The sequence below is a fragment of the Phoca vitulina genome, unplaced genomic scaffold, assembly GCF_004348235.1.
Source record: "Phoca vitulina isolate PV1807 unplaced genomic scaffold, GSC_HSeal_1.0 scaffold44, whole genome shotgun sequence".
NCBI lineage: Eukaryota > Metazoa > Chordata > Mammalia > Carnivora > Phocidae > Phoca > Phoca vitulina.
The window spans coordinates 9,545,697-9,569,545 of NW_022589747.1; the positions used below are offsets into that span (position 1 = coordinate 9,545,697).

Below are 23,849 nucleotides of genomic sequence, written 5' to 3' on the forward strand. Positions count from 1 at the left end.
CATAGATGATCTGTCCATTTCCGTGAGGGGGGTGTTAAGGTCCCCTCCTATAATTGTATTATTGTTGATGTGTTTCTTTGATTTTGTTATTAATTGGTTTATATAATTAGCTGCTCCCGTGTTAAGGGCATAAATTTTTAGAATTCTTAAATCTTGTTGGATAGATCCTTTAATTATAATATAGCGTTCTTCCTCATCTCTAGACTGTCTTTAGTTTAAAATCTAATTTGTGTGGTTTAAGGATTACCACCCCAGCTTTCTTTTGGTGCCCATTAGCATGATAAGTGGTTTTCCACCCCCTCACTTTCAATCTGGATGTGTCTTTGGGTCTAAAATGAGTCTCTTGCAGACAGCATATTGATGGGTCTTGCTTTTTTTTATCCAATCTGATATCCTGTGTCTTTTGATTGGGGCTTTTAGCCCATTTACATTCAGGGTAACTATTGAGAGATAGGAATTTAGTGCTATTGTATTGCCTGTAAGGTGACTGTTAATGTATATTGTCTGTTCCTTTCTGGTCTTTGTTAATTTTGGGCTCTTTCTTTGCTTAGAGGACCCCTTTCAATATTTCTAGTATGGCTGGTTTAGTGATTATAAATTCTTTTAGTTTCTGTTTGTCCTGGAAGCTTTTTATCACTCCTTCTATTTTCAGTGACAGCCTAGCTGGATAAAGTATTCTTGGCTGCATATTTTTCTCATTTAGTACCCTGAATATGTCATGCCAGTCCTTTGTGGCCTGCGAGGTCTCTGTGGGTAGGTCTGCTGCCAATCTAATGTTTCTACTGTTGTAGGTTACAGACCTCTTGTCCCGAGTTGCTTTCAGGATTTTCTCTTTGTCTCTGAGATTTGTAAGTTTTACTATTCGATGTCAGGGTGTTGACCTATTTATTGATTTTGAGGGGGTTTCTAAGTGCCTCCTAGATTTTGATGGCTGTTTCCTTCCCCAAACTAGGGAAGTTCTCTGCTATAATTTGCTCCAAATACCTTCTGACCCTCTCTCTCTTTCTTCTTTTGGGATCCCAATTATTTTAATATTGTTTCGCTTTATGGTATCACTCCCCTCGTGATCCAGTAGTTGTTTATCTCTTTTTCTCGGCTTCTTTATTCTCCATCATTTGGTCTTCTATATCACTAATTCTTTCTTCTGCCTCATTTATCCTAGCAGTTAGATCCTCCATGTTTGATTACATCTCATTAATAGCCTTTTTGATTTTGACTTGTTTACATTTTAGTTTCTTTATTTCTTCAGAAAGGGATGTCGTCTATGCTTTTTTCGAGCCCAGCTAGTGTCTTTGTAATCGTTATTCTGATCTCTATTTCCATCATCTTACCAAAGTCCGTATTGATTAGGTCCCTGGCAGTCAGTACTGCCACATGTTCTTTTTTTTTCAGGTGAGTCTGTCTTGTCATTCTGTCCAGAGAAGAATAGATGAATGAGAGAACAAAATACTAAAAGGGCAACATGACCCCAGAGAAATATACACTAAACAAATCAGAAGAGACCCAAAATTGGGGGGGTTGGGGGGGAAAATATGATCAGGCGGGTGAATAGAACAGAGCCATAAACAAGATTTGGGTGTATTTTGGTCTGTTAGAAGAAACTGCATCCCAAAATTTAAAGAAAGAAATATATATATATTTGTATACACACACACACACACACACACACACACAAATAAGGTTAAGTACAATGAAGGGAGAGAATATGATTGTAATAATGAAAATTTAAAAAGATTTTAAAAAAGGAATTGATAGGATAAGAAGTTGGTTGAAAAAGGAAAGAAGAAAATTTTAAGAAAAGGAAAGGAAAACGGAAAGAAAATTTAAAAAAATCAAAATTGAAACACTAAAGAATCATGGGGAAAAAAAGCCATGGATTCTATGTGCTGTATTCCCTTAGCACTGGAGTTGTGCCGTTCTCATTGATCAAGAAGAAAAAAAATAAAATTAAAAAAATTAAAGGTGAAAGACTAAAAAATCATGGGAAAAAAGCCATGAATTCTATGTGCTGTGTTCCCCTAGTGCTGGAATTTTGCAGTTCTCATTGGTCCGTAAACTTGGTCTTGGCTGGCTCTTCTTGCTGATCTTCTGGGGGAGGGGCCTGTTGTATTGATTTTTAAATGTTTTTGTGGGAGGCAGAATTGCACTGCCCTTGCCAGGGGGCCAGGCTAAGTAATCTCCTGTTTGCTCTTTGTAGCTTTTGTTCCCTGAAAACTTTAGAGGAAGAGAATGAAAATGGTGGCCTCCTACTCTCTGGTCCTGGAGGAGCTGAGAGCTTGGGACCCCACTCCTCAGTGAGCCCTCAGAGAAAAGCAGTCAATCACTCCTGTCTCCCCATCTCAGGCTGCACTCCGTGCTCACCCTGCCAGTGATCGAGCGTTTCTATCTCTGGCACACAATAGCCTTTGGAGTCTCCAAACCCAGCAGATCCCTGTGGTGCGCTCCCATGCTGCTCCTCCCAGGGGAGGAAGGGCGGTCTCCCTGGATCTGCCGCTTGTTGGGTCCCTGCTCAAAGAGTAGTGGCCCACTGAACAGCGGATCACGGTTTATGGCAACCCCGAGCTGAGAGCCCACTCCTGGGCTCACTCTTTGCAGCCGGCTTCCCTGCTCCGATACCTGGGAGCTCTGCCGCACTCAGCATGACCCCAAGGATTTTGAGACCCCAAGGATATTGAGACCACAGTGTCCCAGCGAGGGTTCCACACCCCGCTTAGCTTCCAGAGCAACGTCCTTCACTGGAGCAAAAGTTTCGATTTTGTGCTCCTCTGCTCTATCACTTGCTGGTACCCAGCTGACGGAGGCTCCATCCCCTTGTGGTCTGTCTTCTCATATTTTGCCTCAGATTCATTTCTCCACACATCCTACCTTGCAGAAAGTGGTCACTTTTCTGTTCAGAGTTGCGGGTATTCTTTTCTTTGCTCTCCTGTTAAGTTCACAGGTGTTCAGAATGGTTTGATAGCTATCTAGCTGAATTCCTGGGACCAGATGAAATTGTCTCCTACTCCTCGGCCATCTTGGACTCTCTTTCAAAACTTAAAAAAATAGAGTCTTAGGTCCTGCCTTCAACCCATTTAATTTATAATTTCTAGGAATTTGCAGTAAAATTGTACTCGTGGATAAAAATCATTAGTCTGGTTGAGTCTGTTTTGCCTTGTATTACTGATGTGGCCTGAAGAGTACAGAATGATGTTGATCTATGTCTTCCATGAATGTAGTTCCTATGTATATAAGAAAATTGTTCTCTTCTGCCCAGTTACACAACCATGGATGATAGTGACCCCTTATCTTTCCATGACCCTATAATACTTAGTTTTAATTTATGTCTGTTTATGTTAAAAACTTAATCCCAGGGTTTCTGCTGTCACTGAAATTGAATTGTAAAAAGCATAGAGTGAGATATTACATCGTCTTCTTCATGTGTTAAAGATCTAAACATCTTTTGTTTTTTTCCCTTTAAGCTTAAAGGTGCCAAAATTCAAGGGGGAAAAAAGGCAAAAAAACAAAACAAAACAAAAAACTCCCAAAAACAAAAGCCAAAAACCAAAGGAAAAAAAAAAAAAAGAAAAACCCACCAAAAAACCAAAACCCAGAAAGAAAAAAGCAAGCCTAACAAATCTAGTATTGTTTTCAAAGGTGACTTTGCTGGGTGCAGTAATGTCAGAAGTCTCCCGGTGACTTCCTGCATTCATTTACAGGGAAACCCTGACAGCTGCCTGCCTGTTGATTTAGTATCACTTATATACTCCCAAGTGGAAAATCTGGTCTTTCAGCTCAGTTGTGAAATAAATATCACATGAATATTAGCAATTTGCAATAATAGAAAAGGCTTAGCAAGTGAAGGTTTTAGTTACGATCTGATATCTAGTACTTTCTTTCCCTTTTGTAATTTGAGGCAGCACTAATATCTGTTAGAGTTGGAGAGATGAAATGAGATCATTTATGTCAAGCACTTACCACACTGCCTAGTTGCTAAAGAAATATTAGTTAATAGTATATTAGTTCTATGAGCGTGCTTTGCTCAAGCCAGATACCTAAGAATCATCCATGAATCTTTTCTCTCCTTTACCTACCAAAGATCTGTTTCATCTTAATAGGCCTTCGAATGGGAGTTAGTCATAACCCATGTTTTATAGCAATTGGATATTAGCAGGTAGTAACTAAATCCTTCAGGACACTGAGTTCTTTTGCACCTAAATAGTAGTAAACATTACTGGTTTTCTAGAATTTTAAAAGGATTGTAGTAATTTTCACTTCTGCTGGCAAAATTGGTACTGTTAGTACCAGTTTCATAATAAATTTGCCATCATTGACAGAATTAATTATCTTAACATTACCCATAATAAGTTAAATAGGTATTAAAATAATTTATTATTATTTTTATTTGTGTATATTTTTATTTTTAGGCTTAACATTTCTGCATGTGTGAGTTTATAGGCATGCAGGATATAGTAAAGTGTACACTTTGCACAAAGACACTGCAGGGTTCATATCTAGACTTTGCAGTTTTATAGCCTCACACAAGTTGTGTAATTCCTCTAGGTTTGCTGTACCATATATATTTTTTTTTTTTTTAAAGATTTTATTTATTTATTTGACAGAGAGATTGACAGCGAGAGAGGGAACACAAGCAGGGGGGAGTGAGAGAGAGAGAAGCAGGCTTCCCACGGAGCAGGGAGCCCGATGTGGGGCTCGATCCCAGGACCCTGGGATCATGACCTGAGCCGAAGGCAGACGCCCAATGACTGAGCCGCCCAGGGGCCCTGTACCATATATTTTAAGTAGGTTAGTAAGACTTACACACAGCGTTGTCACAGTCATTGAATTTATATGAAATTTATATGAAAATGCAAAAGAGTAAGAAGAGTCAAGACATTCTTCAAGAACAACGTAGAATAGCTCATTTGATTAGATATCAATATTTTAATGAAGCTAGAGTAATAAAGACAGTGTTCTTGGTTCAGTAGATCAACCAAACAAAATTAGGAATATAAAAACAAGCACATGTTTATAGACACTTGATTTATGGGAAAGGTGACATGTAGAACAGTGGAAACATGGTATTTCAGTAAATGGTGCTAAAGCATTGTGCATATTTATATGGAACAAAGTGAATCAAGTTTTATACCACACCACACCTAAAATAAATTCCCAGTGGATTGTGGACCTACTTGTGAAAGGCAAAACAATAAATATTTTAGGAGACAATATAGAAAAATATTTATGTGACCTTAGAATATAAAAAGTTTTCTTAAATAGGACACAAAAAGGATTTTAACCCTAAAAGGAAAAAATAATAAATTGGATTTTATTAAAATGAAGAATTTCTGTTTATTGAAAATCACCTTAAGAGAGTAAAAGGCAAGCTACTCCTACAGAGTAGACGATATTTGTAGCTCTCTGACAAGGAGCTCATGAATTGGATATAAGTAAGACTGTATACAGATTGGTGACAAAAAGACAGCCTCATAGAAAGATGAGGAAGAGACTTGAACAGGTACTTCACCAAAAGGATGTCCAAAGTAAAAATAAGAAAAGTTACTTGAGACCACAAGTCATTAGAGGAATACAAATTAAAACCATGATGGCATACAACTACTACACACCTACCAGACTAATAATAATTTGTGGGAATATGGAGCATGAAATTCTCATACACTGTTAGTAGAATATATGTTAGTGTACCACTCTGGTAAACCGGCAGTGTAAATGCTGAATGTATGCATACTCTGTGACCCTGCGATTCATCTCCCCACAGAAATGCTATGTATGTGTGAACCAAGTGGTATGTATATGAATGTCTATGGCAGCATAATTTGGTCTGGCTCCATATGGGGGGTATGTGCATCAGTATCATAATAGGTAGTAAGTCATTATATGTTTCTACCTTGGGATATTGTAGTGTAGTAAAAATGAACAAAATGGGACACAATGTGTATATTTAAAACACATAATGTTTAGCATAAGAACCCATGTGCAAAAGAATGCATACTGTATGATTCCAGTGTTTAGAAGTCAGAGTCGTTGCCCTTGGAGAGGAGGAAGGGGTTAATGATTAGGTAGAAACAAGAAGTGTCTGATGGGGTCCTGGCAGTGCTCTAGTTCTGGTCCTTCTTGGTGGTTACATAGGTGCTTGCTTGGTTATAACTTACTAAGCTGAGTATTTATTTACGTTTTGTGTTCTTTTCCTTGAGTGTTAAATTTCAATAGAAAAATAAGGGAAGAACCACCCAGCTTTATAAAACCCAGCAAATACTCAGTATGAGATTTTCCTTCTGACCTCTCAATCTAATTTGTGAATACTTGCCTATGTCCTTTAATTAATGATTACTTTTGGGCTTGATATTATACTTAAAAATTTAAACTCTTTGAAGATTAGATAGGAACCGTGTTAACCAGCACACATGCACGAAGTGACTTTGCCCTTGAAAATTCAAATGCTCCAACTTTTCGTGTGACACACAAACAGTATAATTTTTTTAAGGATGATAGAAGTGTAATGAAACACTTTCGTGCCACATTTATTGTTGTTTTTTTTTTCAATTTTCATCAAAGAAAAGTCTTAATTGTAAATAGTTAAAGCTATCATTTTTTTTTTTGGTACTTTTTTCTTTTGTTTTAAGCCTCATTTTAACCCAGGAGGTTTGTGGTTTTATAAAAGTTACATGTATTCTCTGTTAAATTTAAAACATTTTAATATATATATTTTTCTAACTGCAAATGGGATATTGTTTTGAAATTTATATTTTCTAATTGTTGAGTATTTACAAGAACACTGTTGATTTTTATGGTTATCATTTATTTGTTTTTTAAGATTTTATTTATTTATTTGACAGAGACACAGTGAGAGAGGGAACACAAGCAGGGGGAGTGGGAGAGGGAGAAGCAGGCTTCCTGCGGAGCAGGGAGCCCGATGCGGGGCTCCATCCAGGATTCTGGGATCATGACCTGAGCCAAAAGCGAACGCCTAACGACTGAGCCACCCAGGCGCCCCTGTGGTTATCATTTACATCACACTTGATTCAACCAGCGTTCCTAGTTATGATTAAAAGGGGATTGAAGTCATCCTTATTGAGCCCTACCTCCACACACACTTTTTAAAATAAGTAAAATTTCTCTGTATTTTCTCCACTAAATTTAAGTGACATTTTTTTTTTTAAAGATTTTATTTATTTATTTGACAGAGAGAGACAGCGAGAGAGGGAACAGGAACAGGTGGAGTGGGAGAGGGAGAAGCAGAGTCCCTGCTGAGCAGGGAGCCCGATGCGGGGCTCGATCCCAGAACCCCAGGATCATGACCTGAGCCGAAGGCAGATGCTTAACGACTGAGCCACCCAGGCGCCCCGTAAGTGACATTCTTTTCTAGTCTATGCATAAACCTCTGAATAATTAAGAAGGCTCATAGAGTAAATAAAAAGCCCAAACCAGAATTTAAACAGATTCAAGGCATAAACCAGAAAGGAAAATCACTGAAGATTCTAATATCAGTGCATACCTTTTTAGCTTTTGAATTGAAATACTCTAGGCACTTACATAAAAAGAGATATTCTTTCCTGTAAAAGATGAATTCTTCTTGACTTTTATTGGTTAGTTACTAAAAGAGCTTTTTATACTTTATTCTTTAAAAATAATTTAGTTGTAAAGGAGTTTTTTTTTTTAATGAAAAGGATTCTTCAAAGTAATATAATTGATTTAAGTCTACATAAACTTTTTGGTTTTGTTTGTCGCTTTCTTTTGTAGGAATGAAAACAGGTAAGATAGACAGGGTATGTCAGCATTAACTCATTACTGCTGTTGATAAAATGATATGTTAGTCCATATTATAATTTCTTGTGAGGCAAGGGACCCCTTTAAGCCTCTGATGGCCTGAGAATACCTAACTTCTTTACAGAGCATCTAGTAGGGAGGTCTGTGGTCTGGGTGTAGAGGCCAGCATTGCTATGGCTTCAGTTTTCTTAACTCACTACACTTGTAAATGTAAAGAATATTTCCGTCCCATTTTTTAAAATTGAACCATTGTGATAAAATGCAGCAAGTCAATGTGAGCTTGAGTATTAAAGTATAAATTTAAAGTTTAAGAGATATATATATGTATATATATGTGTATATATATATATATACACCCACACACGTGTATATATATACACATATATGTATGTATAGGGATGTTCCTACATTTTTAGAAAGCTGTTCAGTGCTTCTTTGCCAGTTTTTTTCTGTGATATTACCAGAAATTGAGGCCAAAAATAGATAAAATATGGGTCTAAAGAATTTTTCTGTGAGACAAATCTGGTTACTTCCAGAGGCTTGCTTTTTTCATTCTTTATTATGGGAAATTTCATACATACACAAAATTGGAGAGCATAAGGTAACAGATACCTGTGTATTTATGAACCAAATTCAACAATTACCAAAAACTTTAATTTGTAGTGATGTTGGAACATTATTACTGATTTGAAGTTTTACATTACTTTTTTGCAATCCATACTTTATTTTCCAGTTTAAAGATAAATTTGCCACCAAATGATACTAAATATTTAGAGCCTAATTTGGATAAAATCCATCAAAATCACAGAGCATCCTGGATTTGCTGGCACAGTCTTGATTTTTGTTTCATGAGGGACACTAAAGAGGTAGAAATTAAGTCTTCCCTATTCCTTTACATGCTTACAAAACTATGTTATACACACACACACACACACACACACACACACACACACACACATACACACAGACACATACATACTTATATACTTAACATAGATCTACCAGGTGAGGAATCAAAAGGACTGAAATGTACCCAAAATAGTCTCAAGCCTGGGAAGTTGTATATTTGAAAAGTTAGGCTGACTCTAATCTTGCCCCAAGAATTCCCCTCCTCCTGCCTAATTTTTCTTTCAACATATTTCTCAAATGCCTCTGGCTATAACTTCTAAGGCGGCACTCATTCTGAAATGATAGTGTCTGTGATATGCTAATTACATGTTGGGATGTTAATAACATTCTAAATATATGTGGTATTATTTGTAAGATATCAAATAAGCTTCTATAGCGGACCTATTCAATCAACTAAAACATTTCCGCACAGGATTATTTGCTGTTCCCTTTCTGTGTCTGCGTGACAGGGTGCTGGCTGTGTGGGAAAGAGAGTCAGGCGGGAGTCTAGGCAGTCTTTCAAGATTGGAAACTGTACTAGAGCAAATACAAAACACACCCGTGCTGATTAGTACTTAGAAAAAAGTCTTCACTTTTTTTTTTTTTTTTTTACAAATAACAGGTTGACTCCAAAATCCCATGGCTCACTTTAAACAGGTATAATTAACTCTGTAATTAATAAAGTGAATAAGAACTTTTAATTAAATCATAATAACTACTTTGGTTACAGCCGAAAGCATGAATTTCTCTTCTTAGAGACATATGAACTAGGCACTCCTCATTGTTGTGCTTCCTGTTAAATTCACCAGGTGGTGGGTATATCCCTTTTTCCGCACTGATCCCAGTTTATCAGAATGCAGGATTTACCTTTAAGGGTGTGTTCTCTTACTGCTAGTGTCTCCATTAATGTCTTCACCTCCCACTCCTATAATTTGACGAAGGCAGTCAAGGTATAATTGTAGCTTTCCTAATCCACCCCGTTCTGAGTTTTCCCAAGCCCTAGATGTCTCTGCAGTGCCAAAATAAAGCCCTGGGGAATTTGAAACTTTCTGGTTGACAATTGCAAAGCTGTTTATGTTAATATAAAGTGGTGGTGAGGCCTGTGGCTTTCAGGTATGCAGGTGCTTTCTTAGAATGGATACATCAGCCCTTTTGCAGGTGGATCGTATGTGTGATGGAAGTCTGTGCTTGGTGTGCCCTCCTAGCCGTATCTAATTGTAAGGTTTATTTAATCAGTAAAATGGGTAATGGGCCTTTAAAGCACATTGAAGCTTCGATTAATGTCCTTGGAAACTAAGTACCCAAGATCATGGGCAAGTATGACACACTACCGATGAGTCACACCTCGCAGCCACTAAAACGGTTCGTAGGTAATTAGCATAATAGAATTGTTCTCCTGCTGTTTGGGTGTCATTTTTGGCTCATGATTACCTCCTGCATCAACCCTTTTGACTTTCACTGTGGTTATAGAACAGGTTTTGCATTGAGTTTTGTTCTGAGAGTCTCAAAGTTTCTGTGTAAATATTAGTGGGTGGCAAGTATTCAGTATTTTTCCATTGTATTAAAGTAAGGAAACCACAGCATTAAGAGGTTTGTCACTTATACCGGTCAGCTGGGTTTATGCCCCTGCATTTGTGAATTGTGTCTCAGTTTTCATGTTTGAGATTTTTAAAAACAATCTGTTTTTTTTTTTTAATTTAAATTCAATTAGCCAACATATAGTACCTCATTAGTTTTTTGATGTAATGTTCAATGATTCATTAGTTGTGTATAGTACCCATTGCTCATCACATCATGTGCCCTCCTTAATGCCCATCACCCAGTTACACCATCCCCCACCCACCTCCCTTTCCACAACCCTCAGTTTGTTTCCCAGAGTTCAGAGTCTCTCATGGTTTGTCTCCCTCTCTGATTTCTTCCCATTCAGTTTTCCCTCCCTACCCCTGTGGTCCTCTGCACTATTCCTTATATTCCAGATATGAGTGAAACCATATGATAATTGACTTTCTCTGATTGACTTATTTCACTTAGCATAATACTCTCCAGTTCTATCCATGTCGATGTCAATGGTAAGTATTCATCCTTTCTGATGACTGAGTAATATTCCATTGTATGTATGAACCGTATCTTCTTCATCCATTCATCTGTTGAAGGACATCTCGGTTGCTTCCACAGTTTGGCTATTGAGAACATTGCTTCTGTGAACACAGGGGTGCAGGTGTCCCTTCTCTTCACTACATCTGTATCTTTGGGATAAATACCCAGTAGTGCAATTACTGGGTCATAGGGTACCTTTATTTTTAACTTCTTTAGGACCTTCCATGCTGTTTTCCAGATGGCTGTACCAGCTTGCATTCCCACCAACAGTGTAAGAAGGTTCCCCTTTCTCCACGTCCTTGGCAACATTTGTTGTTCCCTGTCTTGTTAATTTTAGCCATTCTAACTGGTGTGAGGTGGTATCTCATTGTGGTTTTGATTTGTATTGCAGTGATGGCAAGTGATGTGGAGCATTTTTTCATGTGTCTGTTGGCCATTTGTATGTCTTCTTTGGAGAAGTGTCTGTTTGTATCTTCTGCCCATTTCTTTACTGGACAATCTTGCTTTTAAGAGCAAGTGGGTTGTTTTGAGTCACGAAATTAATCTAACCTGTGATTTATCTGCAGGCTAAACATTTGTTTTTCATATTGTATGCAGTTCCATAACTTTTGTTTTGACCTTGTGAAAGTCAGTTTTCCTAAAGATTATGCTTTAGTGTTCTAGGATTTTCATCCTGTATTAATCTAATTAATAGGTGATCATAAGGAAAATTTTTCTAGAATTCAACTTACACAGGCTGGTTTTGGTAAAGGACTTAGAAAAAGAGATATCACTGGTTCTGTTATAATTCAGAAACCCAACTCTAAATGAAAAAGCAGTTATCTACCTTTACATTAGTCACCTGTACCAACTGGTGATTTAAGAAGCTTATTTGAATCTTGGTGCCTATTGCTGTGTTTGCTTCAGGTTGCATTTCCACTTCACAGCCCTCACTGAGGGCAGTGTATTTATGTGGTACTATTTACAGATGATTAATATTTAAGTAGAAATGTGCTGCTTTAAGAAAAAGGAAGCCGAGGTAGAGTAGTGTGATGGCAAACAAGCCTCTTTTTGTGGAATTCCAGAATTTTCAGAAAATCCTTGACAACTACCATTCATTTCAGGTAGAAGAAGCTAAGGTGGCCATTGTTTTTTATGAAGTTTGGAAAGTGTAGGATTTTAATCACATAATTTTTCTTAAAATGTAATACGCTTGATTAAAATTATGACTATTTTAAGACTTCAGAGAATAACTTAACAAATACCCATGTACCTATCATCTATTTCTGTCAAGTCCTGATCTTTTTCCCATACTTGCTAAGCTTTTCTTTTTTAAGAAATAAAACAAAACTGATGCTGTTGAAGTATTCTGTATAATCCTCCCCCGAATCTATTTTTCTGTCTTCTTCCTTTCTTTTTTTTTTTTTAAGATTTTATTTATTTTGACAGAGAGAGACACAGTGAGAGAGGGAACACAAGCAGGGGGAGTGGGAGAGGGAGAAGCAGGCTTCCTGCCAAGCAGGGAGCCCGATGCGGGGCTCGATCCCAGGACCCTGGGATCATGACCTGAGCTGAAGCCAGACGCTTAATGACTGAGCCACCCAGGTGCCCCTGTCTTCTTCCTTTCTTCATCAGAGGTAACCACTGTCCTGATATATTTTGTTATGTATGAATATAGTCATACATAAGATAGCCTCATTTTCCATGTTTTCAATAATATATATTCATAGGAACATACTGTAATATATATCATTCTGCAGCTTGCTTTTCATTAGGTTACCGTTGTGGTTTTTAACTACAGGCATGTTGATATTTGTAGGTTGGTCATTTATTTTAGCTGTTACATAGTATTCCATTATATTTATTATAATTTATACATTTCCTCCTGGTAGATACTTAGATTTCTGGTTGTTCTGCTTTTACATACAATGTGGCAGTGGGTATTCTTGTAGTATGTGTAAGATAATTGCTCTAGGCCCTAGAGTCGAGGATTTTTATGCAGATGTGCAGTTGCTGGACTGAAGGGTATATGCATCTTCAGCTTTACTATATGTTGCCAAATTGTTCTGTAAAGTACTCACATTAATTTATACTCCCACCATTGGTGTATAAAAGTTTTTGTTCCATATTCTGATCATTCTTGGTTTTATCAAACTTAAATTGCAGACAGAGGGAAAAACAAATGAGAAGACTTTCGTGTGGCAAGGAGATGAGGTGAGAGAATTAATAGGGAGGCTCATTAGCTATTGTAAAGACTTTGTCTTTTACGTTGAGTGTGATTACTATCTGAAATGTGAAGGTTTTTAACAGAGGAGTGATGTAATCTTATTTAGGTTTTAAAAGGATCACTGTGCTTGCTGTATTAAGAGGACAGTGTAAGAGAGGCTAAAGGAGAAAGCAAGGAGACTAATTAGGAGGCTGTTGTTATAATTCAGGCAAGAGATGATGGTGACTTAGTCCAGGGTGTAGATGAAGGTAGTGAAGAATGTTCACAGTCTAGATATATTTTGAAAGTAAAATGAACAAGATATGCTCATGTATTAGATGTGGAATGTGAGAGAAAAAATACAGAGTTTTGGGCCTGGACAACTGGAAGGCTAGAGTTGCCATTCATTGAAAGGGTTCTGTGGGAGAAGCAGGTTTAGGAAGGAGAGAGAAATCAGGAATTTGATTTTGAACAAGCAAGTTCTAGATGCTTCCTTAGCATTCAGGTTAAGATGTTGACTAGGCAGGTAGATTCAAGAGTCTAGAATACAGAGAAATCTGAGTGAGGAGTATGGATATCAGCATAGAGGAGTGGTTTAAAGCTATGAGATTGGATGAAGGAATGAGTGCAGAGATAGAAGTCCAAGAAGATCCCTGGGCCAGTCCAGCGTTTACAGGTCAGGAGAATAGGTTTACCGACAAGAGAGAGTGCTCAGTAAGGAGGAGGACCAAGAGTGAGTAGTGTCCTGGAAGCCTAGTGTAGAAACTGTTTCAAAGGAGAATTGGTTGGCGATGTTGAATATGCCCAGATCAAGTAAGATGAGTGCTGAGACTTGACCTTTGGTTTTAACAATATGGAAGGCATTAATGACTTTCATAGAAGCGGTCTCTGTGCAGTAGTAAGGAGATAAAGGCTAAGATGGAGTGCTTTCAAGAAAGAATGGGAAGACAGGAATGGAAGATAACAAGAATAGATACCTCTTTTGAGGAATTTCTTCCCTAAAGGGAGTAGAAAAATGAGACCATTGCTGGAAGATGATACAGGATTAAGAGTTTTTTCAAAGATAGGAGCTAGTATAGTGTGTTTGATGCTGATATGAATAGTATAATAAAATAGTATAATAAAGGAAATTGATGCGTAAGAGAGAGGGGTGAATTGCTGGAATGAGGTTGAGTAGATGAAAGGAGATGGAGGGATACAATGGAGGGATTGGTCTTAGTAGGAACACAGATTATTCATCCATAATGGCAAAGGGAAGGCAAGAGTACTTTGGCACAATTGTAGATAAACGGATAGATTTTGATTGCTTTTATTTTTTCAATGAATTGGGAAGCAAGATCATCTGCTGAGCCCAAGGAAGGGGAAGGAGATACAGAAGTAAAATAGAGGAAAATGTATGACCTGATAACTCAGGAGACTAGAGAACTGGTCAGTGATTGCAAGGACACGCCACCTGTGCCAATAAGGTGGAGAATAGGATTTATCTAGGATTGGGATTTGCCTGGTGATCATGATAGGGGAATTAGTTGAGGGTGTATTCAAAGGAGGGGGATTACAATAATGGACCATGGACTCTAAGGTGGGTGAAGGACAGTGCAAAGGTGATAGGATCAATGGATTATAGAGCTGAGGTTTAGAAATATTAGAGTAAAGATATTTGAAGAGGTGAGTTGAAAAGGTAGAGGCTGGCTGGGTAGTGGGAAGCTAGAAATTGAGATTGTTCGGGGGTTCAAGTTATTAGTGAGAAGTTCTAGAGCATGACTAAGGACGAGTAGCTGAGGTCAAGTGAAGGAGTGTACCCTGAGAGGAGAGGAGGATGTCAAGGATCATTTATGTGGATATTTAAATCATCATGCATTTTGTTTCTAGGAATTTACCGATTTCTTCTAGGCTGTCAGATTTGTTGGCATATAATTGTGCATAGTAGTCACTTATGATTCTTTTGTTATATCTGTGGAATCAGTTGTAATGTCTCTTTCATCTGATTTTATGTGAGTCCTCTTGTTTTTATTCTTGGTGAGTCTAGCTAAAGGTTTGTCAATTTTGTTGATCTTTTCAAAGAACCGGCTCTTAGTTCCTTGGTCTTTTCCATTTTCTTTTTCGTCTCTATTTCATTTATTTCTGCTCGGATCTTTGTCATTTCCTTCCTTCTGCTAACTTTGGGTTTCATTTGTTTTTCTTTTTCTAGTTCTTTGAGATGTAATGTTTGCTTGTTTATTTGGGATTTTTCTTTTTTCTTAAGGTCAGCATTTATTGCTTAGAACTGCTTTTGCTGCTTCCCATAAATATTATTTTATTTTTTTAAAGATTTATGGTATTTTAGAGAGAGAGGGAGGGAGGGCATGAGCAGAGGGTGGGGCAGAGAGGGAGACAAGCAGACTCCCTGCTGAGCAGGGAGCCCGACATGAGGCTTGAGATCATGACCTAGCTGAAACCAAGAGTTGGACACTTAACTGACTGAGCCACCCAGGCGCCCTGCATCCCATAAATTTTAGCGTCATTTTTCTATTTTCATTTGTCTCAAGGTATTTTTTTTGACTTCTTAGATCATCATGCATTTTGATAAGAACAGGGTTGGAGAGAGTCATGGCCAGGAACTAAAATATTTAAGGAATGATATTGGAGGTGTCATGTCGATGACTGCAGCAGGCATTAGGGATGGTGATGATAATTTGGTCTGAAAATCTGAGATTGAAAGCTAGAATTTTAGGGAGGCAGGTGAGACAGCAGTTTGGAAGTAGCAGAAAGAAGTAAGAACACCTACCCTGTCTCCAGGCCTAATGTGAAGAGGAGTATGAGAATGAAGACAGGACTGGAAAGGGTTGCAGGGAGAGCCAGGTTTCAGTTGGCAGCGGCTTTCAGCCCTGGCTGTGCATTAAAATCATCAGGGAGGGCTTGTGAACATACCATTTCCTTGGTCCCAGCCCCCAGAGATACTGACTCAGACAGTCTGGGGTGGAGCTCAAGCTTAAGTAAATTTTTTAACTCCCAGGTGATTGTATGTACAGCCAGGGTTGTGTCCCAAGCAGGAATGTTCTGAAAAAAGGATGAGTAATTGAGGATGACAGATGTGTTTTTGAGGGCATAGGGAAAGGGTTTGGGAGTTCAAGAGGGGTGGGGCATCTTTAAAAGTTTATTGGCCCTTTGAATTTCTGTGAATTACCTGTTTATACCCATGAATCTTTTATTCTGTTGGTAAATGTTTGATTTTTGTTTTGGTTTGAACTTTTTATTGAAGTAATACATGGATACTGAAAAGTATGCACCTGCATATATTGTGGAATGAGCACCAAGAAACAGAACATTACTAGCATCTAGAAACCATGCTTATGCCTCTGTTATATTAACTATCTCTTCACTGGGGGAGATTTATTTATTAAAAAGGCTCTTATGCTGCCTGTCTTGAGTAGCAAAATAGATTTCATATCAAAGTGTACTGGGCTTAGGTTATAGGGTAAACCAAAATAGTCCCGGCCATGATTTTTTCTCTTTTCTTCTTAAAGTACATAGAATACATAGAAGAGGGCTTGCAGAATCCAAGGAAACCTTTTTTTTTTTTTTTTTTAAATCTGAAAACTGGTTGCCTGGAAATGCATTGTAGTTGGAGATACTGTGGTCTTTTGTGCTGCTTCTTCATTAGCTCTTTTCCTCTCTGACTAGAAATGAGTTGTTTTGGCAAGTGGAAACATGTTCTAAGTGATAGGACCTCACCCAGGTGGCCCAGACAGTTTGGGTCTTCCATACCTACCTGATTGTACTGAGTCTAGAGTTTAGGGTTACAGCTGTAAGTCAGGTTTGAGTCAGGGAAGACCCCTGAGGAATGGTCATTATGTTTTTTTTTTTAGAAGTAAAATATATTGAATAAATGTAAATGGCCAGAGTCTGCTTTTAGCATTTGCAACTATTCATTTCCAGTATTTTGACCCCTGCTGAAAAAAAAAAGAAGAAAGAAAGACTGGATTTTTGATCTGTAGAATGTGCAACACAATGAACTTAATTTTTCATTTCTTAACAGAAAGCTGGGAAACAAAAAGCTGGTAGGATATTATGATGATGACTTTTTATTACTGTCAGGAGCAGGAAATACCAATTTCTTTTATTATTCCTTTAGCATCTGTTGAAGAATAAAGTTAATTGAAAGTAACATCATAAATATTAAAGACTACTGGAAAAAATGGTGAAGGCAAAAATACTCCTTGCTTGAGACACTTGGCTGGCTCAGTCAATAGAGCATGTGGCTCTTGATCTCAGGGTTGTGAATTCGAGTCCCACGTTGAGTGTAGAGATTACTTTAAAATCTTAAAAAAAGTACTGCTTGCTTGATTTTACATTGTACCACATTCTCTAAAATTCTTTGATGTTTAGATGAGTACAGTATCAGAATATTGTTATGAAGAAATACATCAGTAACTTACTAAGTTTCATGGGTGGAGTATTTTCTTACTCTGTCAGTTTCCTTATCCTGTACTACTTGCATAATAGTGACAGCTCAAGTGCTCTGGGATGTTGTACAACAGTGAATGGAGACGGCCTAGGACACTGAGTGGTCCTATAACCAGTCTTCCCAACTCTAGGCTACATTGTCCTAGGTAGGCATTTGGCCTTTAAAAAAAGTCATTTGAATACAGAGATCAGTGGTTGCCAGGTGTTAGCGGGAGCTAAGGATGAATAGGCAAAGCTCAGAGGACTTTTGTAGTAGTGAAAATATTCTGTATGGTACTGTAATGGTGGATACATGTTATACATTTGTTAAAACCCATAGAATGTATAACATCAAGAGTAAACAATTTAACTGTGGACTTTGGATGATAATGATTTGTCACTGTAGATATTTACTGATTGTAATAAATGGCCCACTCTGGTACAGGATGTTGAGTAGGGAAGGCTGTATGTGAAGGGGGCTACGCAGGGACACATGGGATCTCTCTGTACTTTCTTTTTTTTTTTTTTTTTTTTTTTTTAAAGATTTTTATTTATTTATTTGAGAGAGAGAGAATGAGAGACAGAGAGCATGAGAGGGAAGAGGGTCAGAGGGAGAAGCAGACCCCCCGCCGAGCAGGGAGCCCGACGTGGGACTTGATCCCGGGACTCCAGGATCATGACCTGAGCCGAAGGCAGTCGCTTAACCAACTGAGCCACCCAGGCGCCCGGGATCTCTCTGTACTTTCTGCTCAATTTCTCTGTGAAACTAAAACTTCTCTAAAGTTTACTATTAAACAAACAAGTAATTTGCAGGATTTTTATGATGTTGCAATATTTAACAATACTTTTTAACATAAATCTATTCCCTTATCCATCATAAGGCTTTCATTTGATAGTATACGCCTGTTTCTTAGTGTTTGCCATCAATGAATATGAAAAATAACTACCTGTCATCCTCTCAAATGTTAGAATCTTTTGTGTTACAGATGAGCAAATCTAGGCTTTTAAAGATTGTGGGGATTTAGGGCTCCAGTTTCTAAATGTCTAATTCAGTGTCACCAGAACCACAACTTTTATTCGATGATTGCTCTATAAATACTCTATTCCTAAATTTAGCTATAATGTCCTTAAAGTGTTGGCTCTCTATAGTTTTCTTTTACATATTCACTATTTAGAACACACAATCATTTATAAAAAACTGTAGCTCTCTTCTTAATGTATAAATTACTCAGATAAACTTATTTCTGAATTCTCAAAGCTACCTTACTAATGTTTAAGTGTTAATTGAGGCCAAAAAGTAGACATAAAGATTATTACTTTAGAGGGGATTTCCCTTTGTTTTTAGGTCGACTGTAATTTTTTAACTTTTCAGTGTTCCTCTGGTAAATTTATATAGATTGGTTAATAATTACACTCAATTCTTTCTGGAAAAAAAAGTCTAGGTGCTATCTCTAGGGATTTAGTTATATTAAATACATTAAATTGCTATAATCAATAAGTATTCAGGCGCCTGGGTGGCTCAGTCATTAAGCGTCTGCCTTTGGCTCAGGTCATGATCCCGGGGTATTGGGATCGAGCCCTGAATCGGGCTCCCTGCTCAGCGGGAAGCCTGCTTTTCCCTCTCCCACTCCCTGCTTGTGTTCCCTCTTTCACTATCTCTCTCTGTCTGTCAAATAAACAAATAAAATCTTAAAAAAATAAGTATTCATATATTATGGACAATAGTCTTGTGTGATAAGGATTAACTGCATATATATTTCAATACTTTATCATTTTAAAATTAGTATTCTGAGATCATGTGGAATATCCATTCATTTGATTAATTTTTTTGTTCATTTTTAGGGTTGTATTCTGAGGTGTTTATTAATCCACTGGTTACCATTTCATAACTCATAAATTATTCTTCCTGAATGACACTTTCTACTTCCTAGAAACTAGTTCCTCCACTTTTCTCATTTCTTCCTGCCCAACACTAAAGAATGGTTAACCTGAAATTTTCTTTCCTTTCTTAATGGCATATTATCATTTTATGTATTTTGATTATCGGACTCATCCAAATATGTCATCTGTTGGCTGTTTTTACTTAAATGGATTAAATTGAAAAGTGAGGAAAGTGCTACAAGAGTCAGACTTTTCCACATACTTACTGTTTTCAAGGTATCATTTGTTTGGCCTCAAAATTTAAAAGTCTACTTTTCTATTCTTCATTCCCAATGGAAGATGAAGTGCTAAGCCCTGGTTTCGAATTTAAGGAAAGTAAACCTTCTGGTCTTTTTTTCCTTTCTCCCCTATTTCATTACATTGTAGTATTTTGACTTGGAAGAGACTTTAGAGGATAATTTAGATCAACTTTTTTATTTTTTAGATGAGGAAAGTAAAGCATGGAAGTTAAGTGACTGTCTAAGTAAGATCTTGCAGCTAGTGCCAGATTTTGGACTCTGGTATTGAACCCTGACTCTCACTCCGCTTTCCCCCTCTTTCTTTTTCCTTTTTCCTTTTTCCTTTTTGTGCTTCTGATAGTTGGCACTAATGTTTCCCAGCCACTCTATTCTGGGCCAATCCAGTGTTCAGTAATGTTGATGTTTCATTGGCAGCCTTGTCCACACCTCAAGATCTATAAAAGTGTGAACTTGGAACCACAATGGTTACCCATATTTTCCCCAATCTGTGCTGTTTTTACCCTTTAACCAACATTGCTTTATCCTTGCAAACCAGTGAAGAAAAGGAAGCTGCCAGGGGCACTATGATATTCAGAATAATGACTCCTTCCTCAAAGATGTCCATGTCCTAATTCTTGGAACCTCTGAATGTTTGGTTACATGGCAAAGAGGAATTGGGGTTGCTAGTCTGCTGACCGTAAAATACGGAGATTATCTTGGATTAACTTGGTGAATCCAATGTAATCACAGGGGTCTCTGTGGGAGAGGTAATTGGAAGAGAGAACTACCAAGATAGCAGCATGAGGAGTAGGCCTGCTGTTGCTAGCTTTGAAGATGGAGGAAGGGACCATGAGTCAAGGAAAGTGGATAACCTCTATGAGCTAGAAAAGGCAAAGAAACAAATTCTCCCACAGAGCCCCCAGAAGAGAATGCATCCTACAAATACCTTGTCTTAAGCCAGGAAGATTTATGTTACACTTCTGCTTAACAGAACTATAAGATAATAAATATGTGTTGTTTTAAGCCACTAAGTTTGTGATAATTTGTTACAGTAGCCTTATACTGCTCCTTAGAAAAAATCACTCACTTTGGCTTTCCCTCTTCCCGCATGATCTGATTATTTCTTTAGCTATCTTGATTTCCCTTACACATCCTGGCTCCATGTTTCTCATCTAGATCCTTGGATAAAACAACCCACTATAAGACTGTTCACGCTGAATCAACTATGAATGTCGTTAGGACACACCTTCTCAGTATTTGGCCATTAGCTTTACAAAACACACCAATGTTAAGAGGCTATATAAAATTGTGAAACTGTTTTGCTATTGGCTGCTGCTTTTCAGGAGTTCAAGGTCAGTACTTATCCAGTACTCCTAACTGCCCTGACCTAACTCTTAAGAGATTACTTTTGTCACCTTGTGATATTTATCAGGGAAACTACCTTTATGGCTATAAATGAAGCTGCTTGTGGCTTTGCTATTTATGAAAGAGACTCAGTGAGATGCATATCTTGTTTCTTACCTGACAGAGGAGGAAAATGCTGGGACATAGCCTGGTTACCTATTTTATTGGGCTGACATGCTCAGTAGATTGACGTGCACATTTGACAGCCTGACTTGCCAAGATGTGGCCGACACATGTATTAACTCCTACAAAATCCTTGACTTGATGCAGCACTAACTTTTTTTTTTTTTAAAGATTTTATTTATTTATTTGACAGAGAGAGACACAGCGAGAGCAGGAACACAAGCAGGGGTAGTGGGAAAGGGAAGCAGGCTTCCCGCGGAGCAGGGAGCCCGATGTGGGACTCGATCCCAGGACCCTGGGATCATGACCTGAGCCGAAGGCAGACGCTTAACGACTGAGCCACCCAGGCGCCCGCAGCACTAACTTTTTTTCTCATTGCCCAATGGCTGTTGTAAAATTAACTGGTGTTGGGGGCTCAATTTTGCAAAAGCCTCAGTGGATCACCGTGATATGAATTAGTTTGGACAACTGAATCCCCCAGCCTTATCAAATTAATGTAATTCTTTATGTGGCTGGAAGGCTTGAATTCACCAAAACATTATCTTTTCAAGAAATCTGATTCTATGTTAGGGCTACCAGAAAGGCAGAATTCGTAATTCTGACTTTCTGCATTTGTTCACTCCATAGCAAGGAAATTTTTTATTGATGAAAGATTTCTTGACCCACTGCAAAATGAGAACCTTACTGAGCCCTCCTTTTTGCACTAAGTCATTTCCCAGGTGGAGAGAAGAGGATATTCCATATTTTTGTAAACCTGAGGGACAGTAGTCATTGTCATGGACCAACTAATTTTTTCAGATGGTATATCATTGAATCTTGTTTTCTTTTTTAATCTGTTATTATAATGTTTGTTTTGTAATCATAGTGCTTAGACAATTTACATTTAATTATCAATATGATCAAGTTTAAATCTGCCATCTTGCTCTTTGTTTTCTGCATTTCATCTTCATTCCCCATTTCTTGCTTTTTTGGATTAATAGAGTATTTTTCCATGATTCCATTTATCTGCATTATTGGGACATTAGCTATTGTTTTATTTTTTAGCAGTTACTCTAAGGTTTACAATATATATCTAACTCTATCAATTTATCATTAAGTAATATATCATTTCATACAATATACTTCTGTCTATATTTTTTTATTCCTTTCAAGGAATTTATTTTATTTTATGTTGTATATATATAAGTTTTTCTTTCTTATTTTGGGATCTAGTTTCTTTTAATAAGTAGACCAAAGCACACCCAGGATCTAGTTTTTTGTTTTGTTTTGTTTTGATTTTTGTTTCTTTTTGTTTTTGTTATTGTTTGTTTTCTTTTTTCTGTTGTCATTGTTGTCTTCTCTTTCTCTCTTCTTTTCTTTTCTGGAAAAAATAACAAGATGGAGAAATTCACCCCCCAAAAAGAACAAAAGGTAGTACTCACTGCCAGGGATTTAATCAATATGGATATAAGTAAGATGTCTGACCTAAAATTTAAAACAATGAATATAAAGATACTAGCTAAAAAAGCATAGAAGACACTAGAGACTCCCTTACTGGAGAAATAATAGAACTAAAATGTAGTTAGGCTGAAATTTAAAATGCTGTTACCAAGATGCCGTCCCAAGTGGAGGCTGTAAAAACAAGGATGAATGAAGCAGAAGAGCGAATCATAGATATAGAAGATAAAATTATGGAAAATAAGGAAGCTGAAAAAAGGGAGACAGAAAATGCTAGATCACAAAGGGAGACATAGAGACCGCAGCGATTCCATAAAGCAGAAAAATACGTGGATAATAGGGGTCTCAGAAGATGAGAAGTGGGTGAGAGGGGCAAAAAGTTTATTTGAACAAATTATAGCTGAGAACTTCCTTAATCTGGGGAAAGAAACAGGCATTCAAGTCCAGGAGGCACAAAGAAGCCCCCTCAAAATCAATAAAAATAGGTCAAGAACCCAATGTATAATAGTAAAGTTTGCACGTTTTAAAGATAAAGAGAAATCCTGAAAGCAGCTTAGGACAAGAGGGCCTTAACCAACAAGGGTAGACACAAAAGGCTGGCAGCAGACCTGTGCACAGAGACCTGGCAGGCCAGAAAGGACTGGCATGATTTATTCAGTGTGCTGAATGGGAAAATAGTGCAGCCAAGAATAATTTATCCAGCAAGGCTGTCATTCAGAATAGAAGAAGAGATAAAGAGTTTCCAGGACAAGCAAAAACTAAAGGAATTTGTGAACACAAAACCAGCCCTGCAAGAAATATTAAAGGGGATCCATTGAGCAGAGAGAGAGCCCAAAAGTAACAAAGACCAGAAAGGAACAGAGACAATCTACAGGAGCAAGGACTTTACTGGTAATACAATGGCACTAACTTCATATCTTGCAGTAATTACTCTGAATGTAAAGAGACTAAATGCTCCAATCAAAAGACATAGTGTATCAAAATGGGTAAAAAAAACCCCACAACAACACCCATCAATATGCTGTGTATAAGAGACTCATTTTAGACCCAAAGACACCTCCAGATTGAAAGTGAGGGGGTGGAAAATGATTTATGATGCTAATAGGCATCAAAAGAAAGCTGGAGTGGCCATCCTTATAACAGACAAACTAGACTTTAAATCAAAGACGGTAATAAGAGATGAAGAAGGACACTACATCATAATAAAAGGGTCTATCCTACAAGATGAAACAATTGTAAATATTTATGCCCCTAACTTGGGAGCAGCCAAATGTATAAACCAGTTAATAACAAAATTAAAGAAACTCACTGGTAATAATACAATAGTAATAGGGGACTTTAACACTCACTCAAGCCAATGGACAGATCAT

General features: G+C 37.6%; 1 protein-coding gene across 11 annotated transcripts in view; it reads left to right on the top strand.

Moving 5' to 3' along the window:
- The window catches only part of LOC116648530 (cytochrome c oxidase assembly factor 1 homolog), a 131,120-nt gene that overhangs the window by 46,980 nt on the left and 60,291 nt on the right, over positions 1-23,849 (top strand). The window contains exon 1 of one of the 11 annotated variants that reach the window (XM_032430555.1): positions 7,326-7,342. The exons of 9 other annotated variants lie outside the window; for them this stretch is intronic. The gene's annotated coding sequence lies outside the window, so the exon portion shown is untranslated. Of the gene's footprint in view, positions 1-7,325; positions 7,343-12,322; positions 12,943-23,849 lie in introns of those variants that run through there. One more of the 11 variants, XM_032430554.1, reaches the window with a different exon arrangement.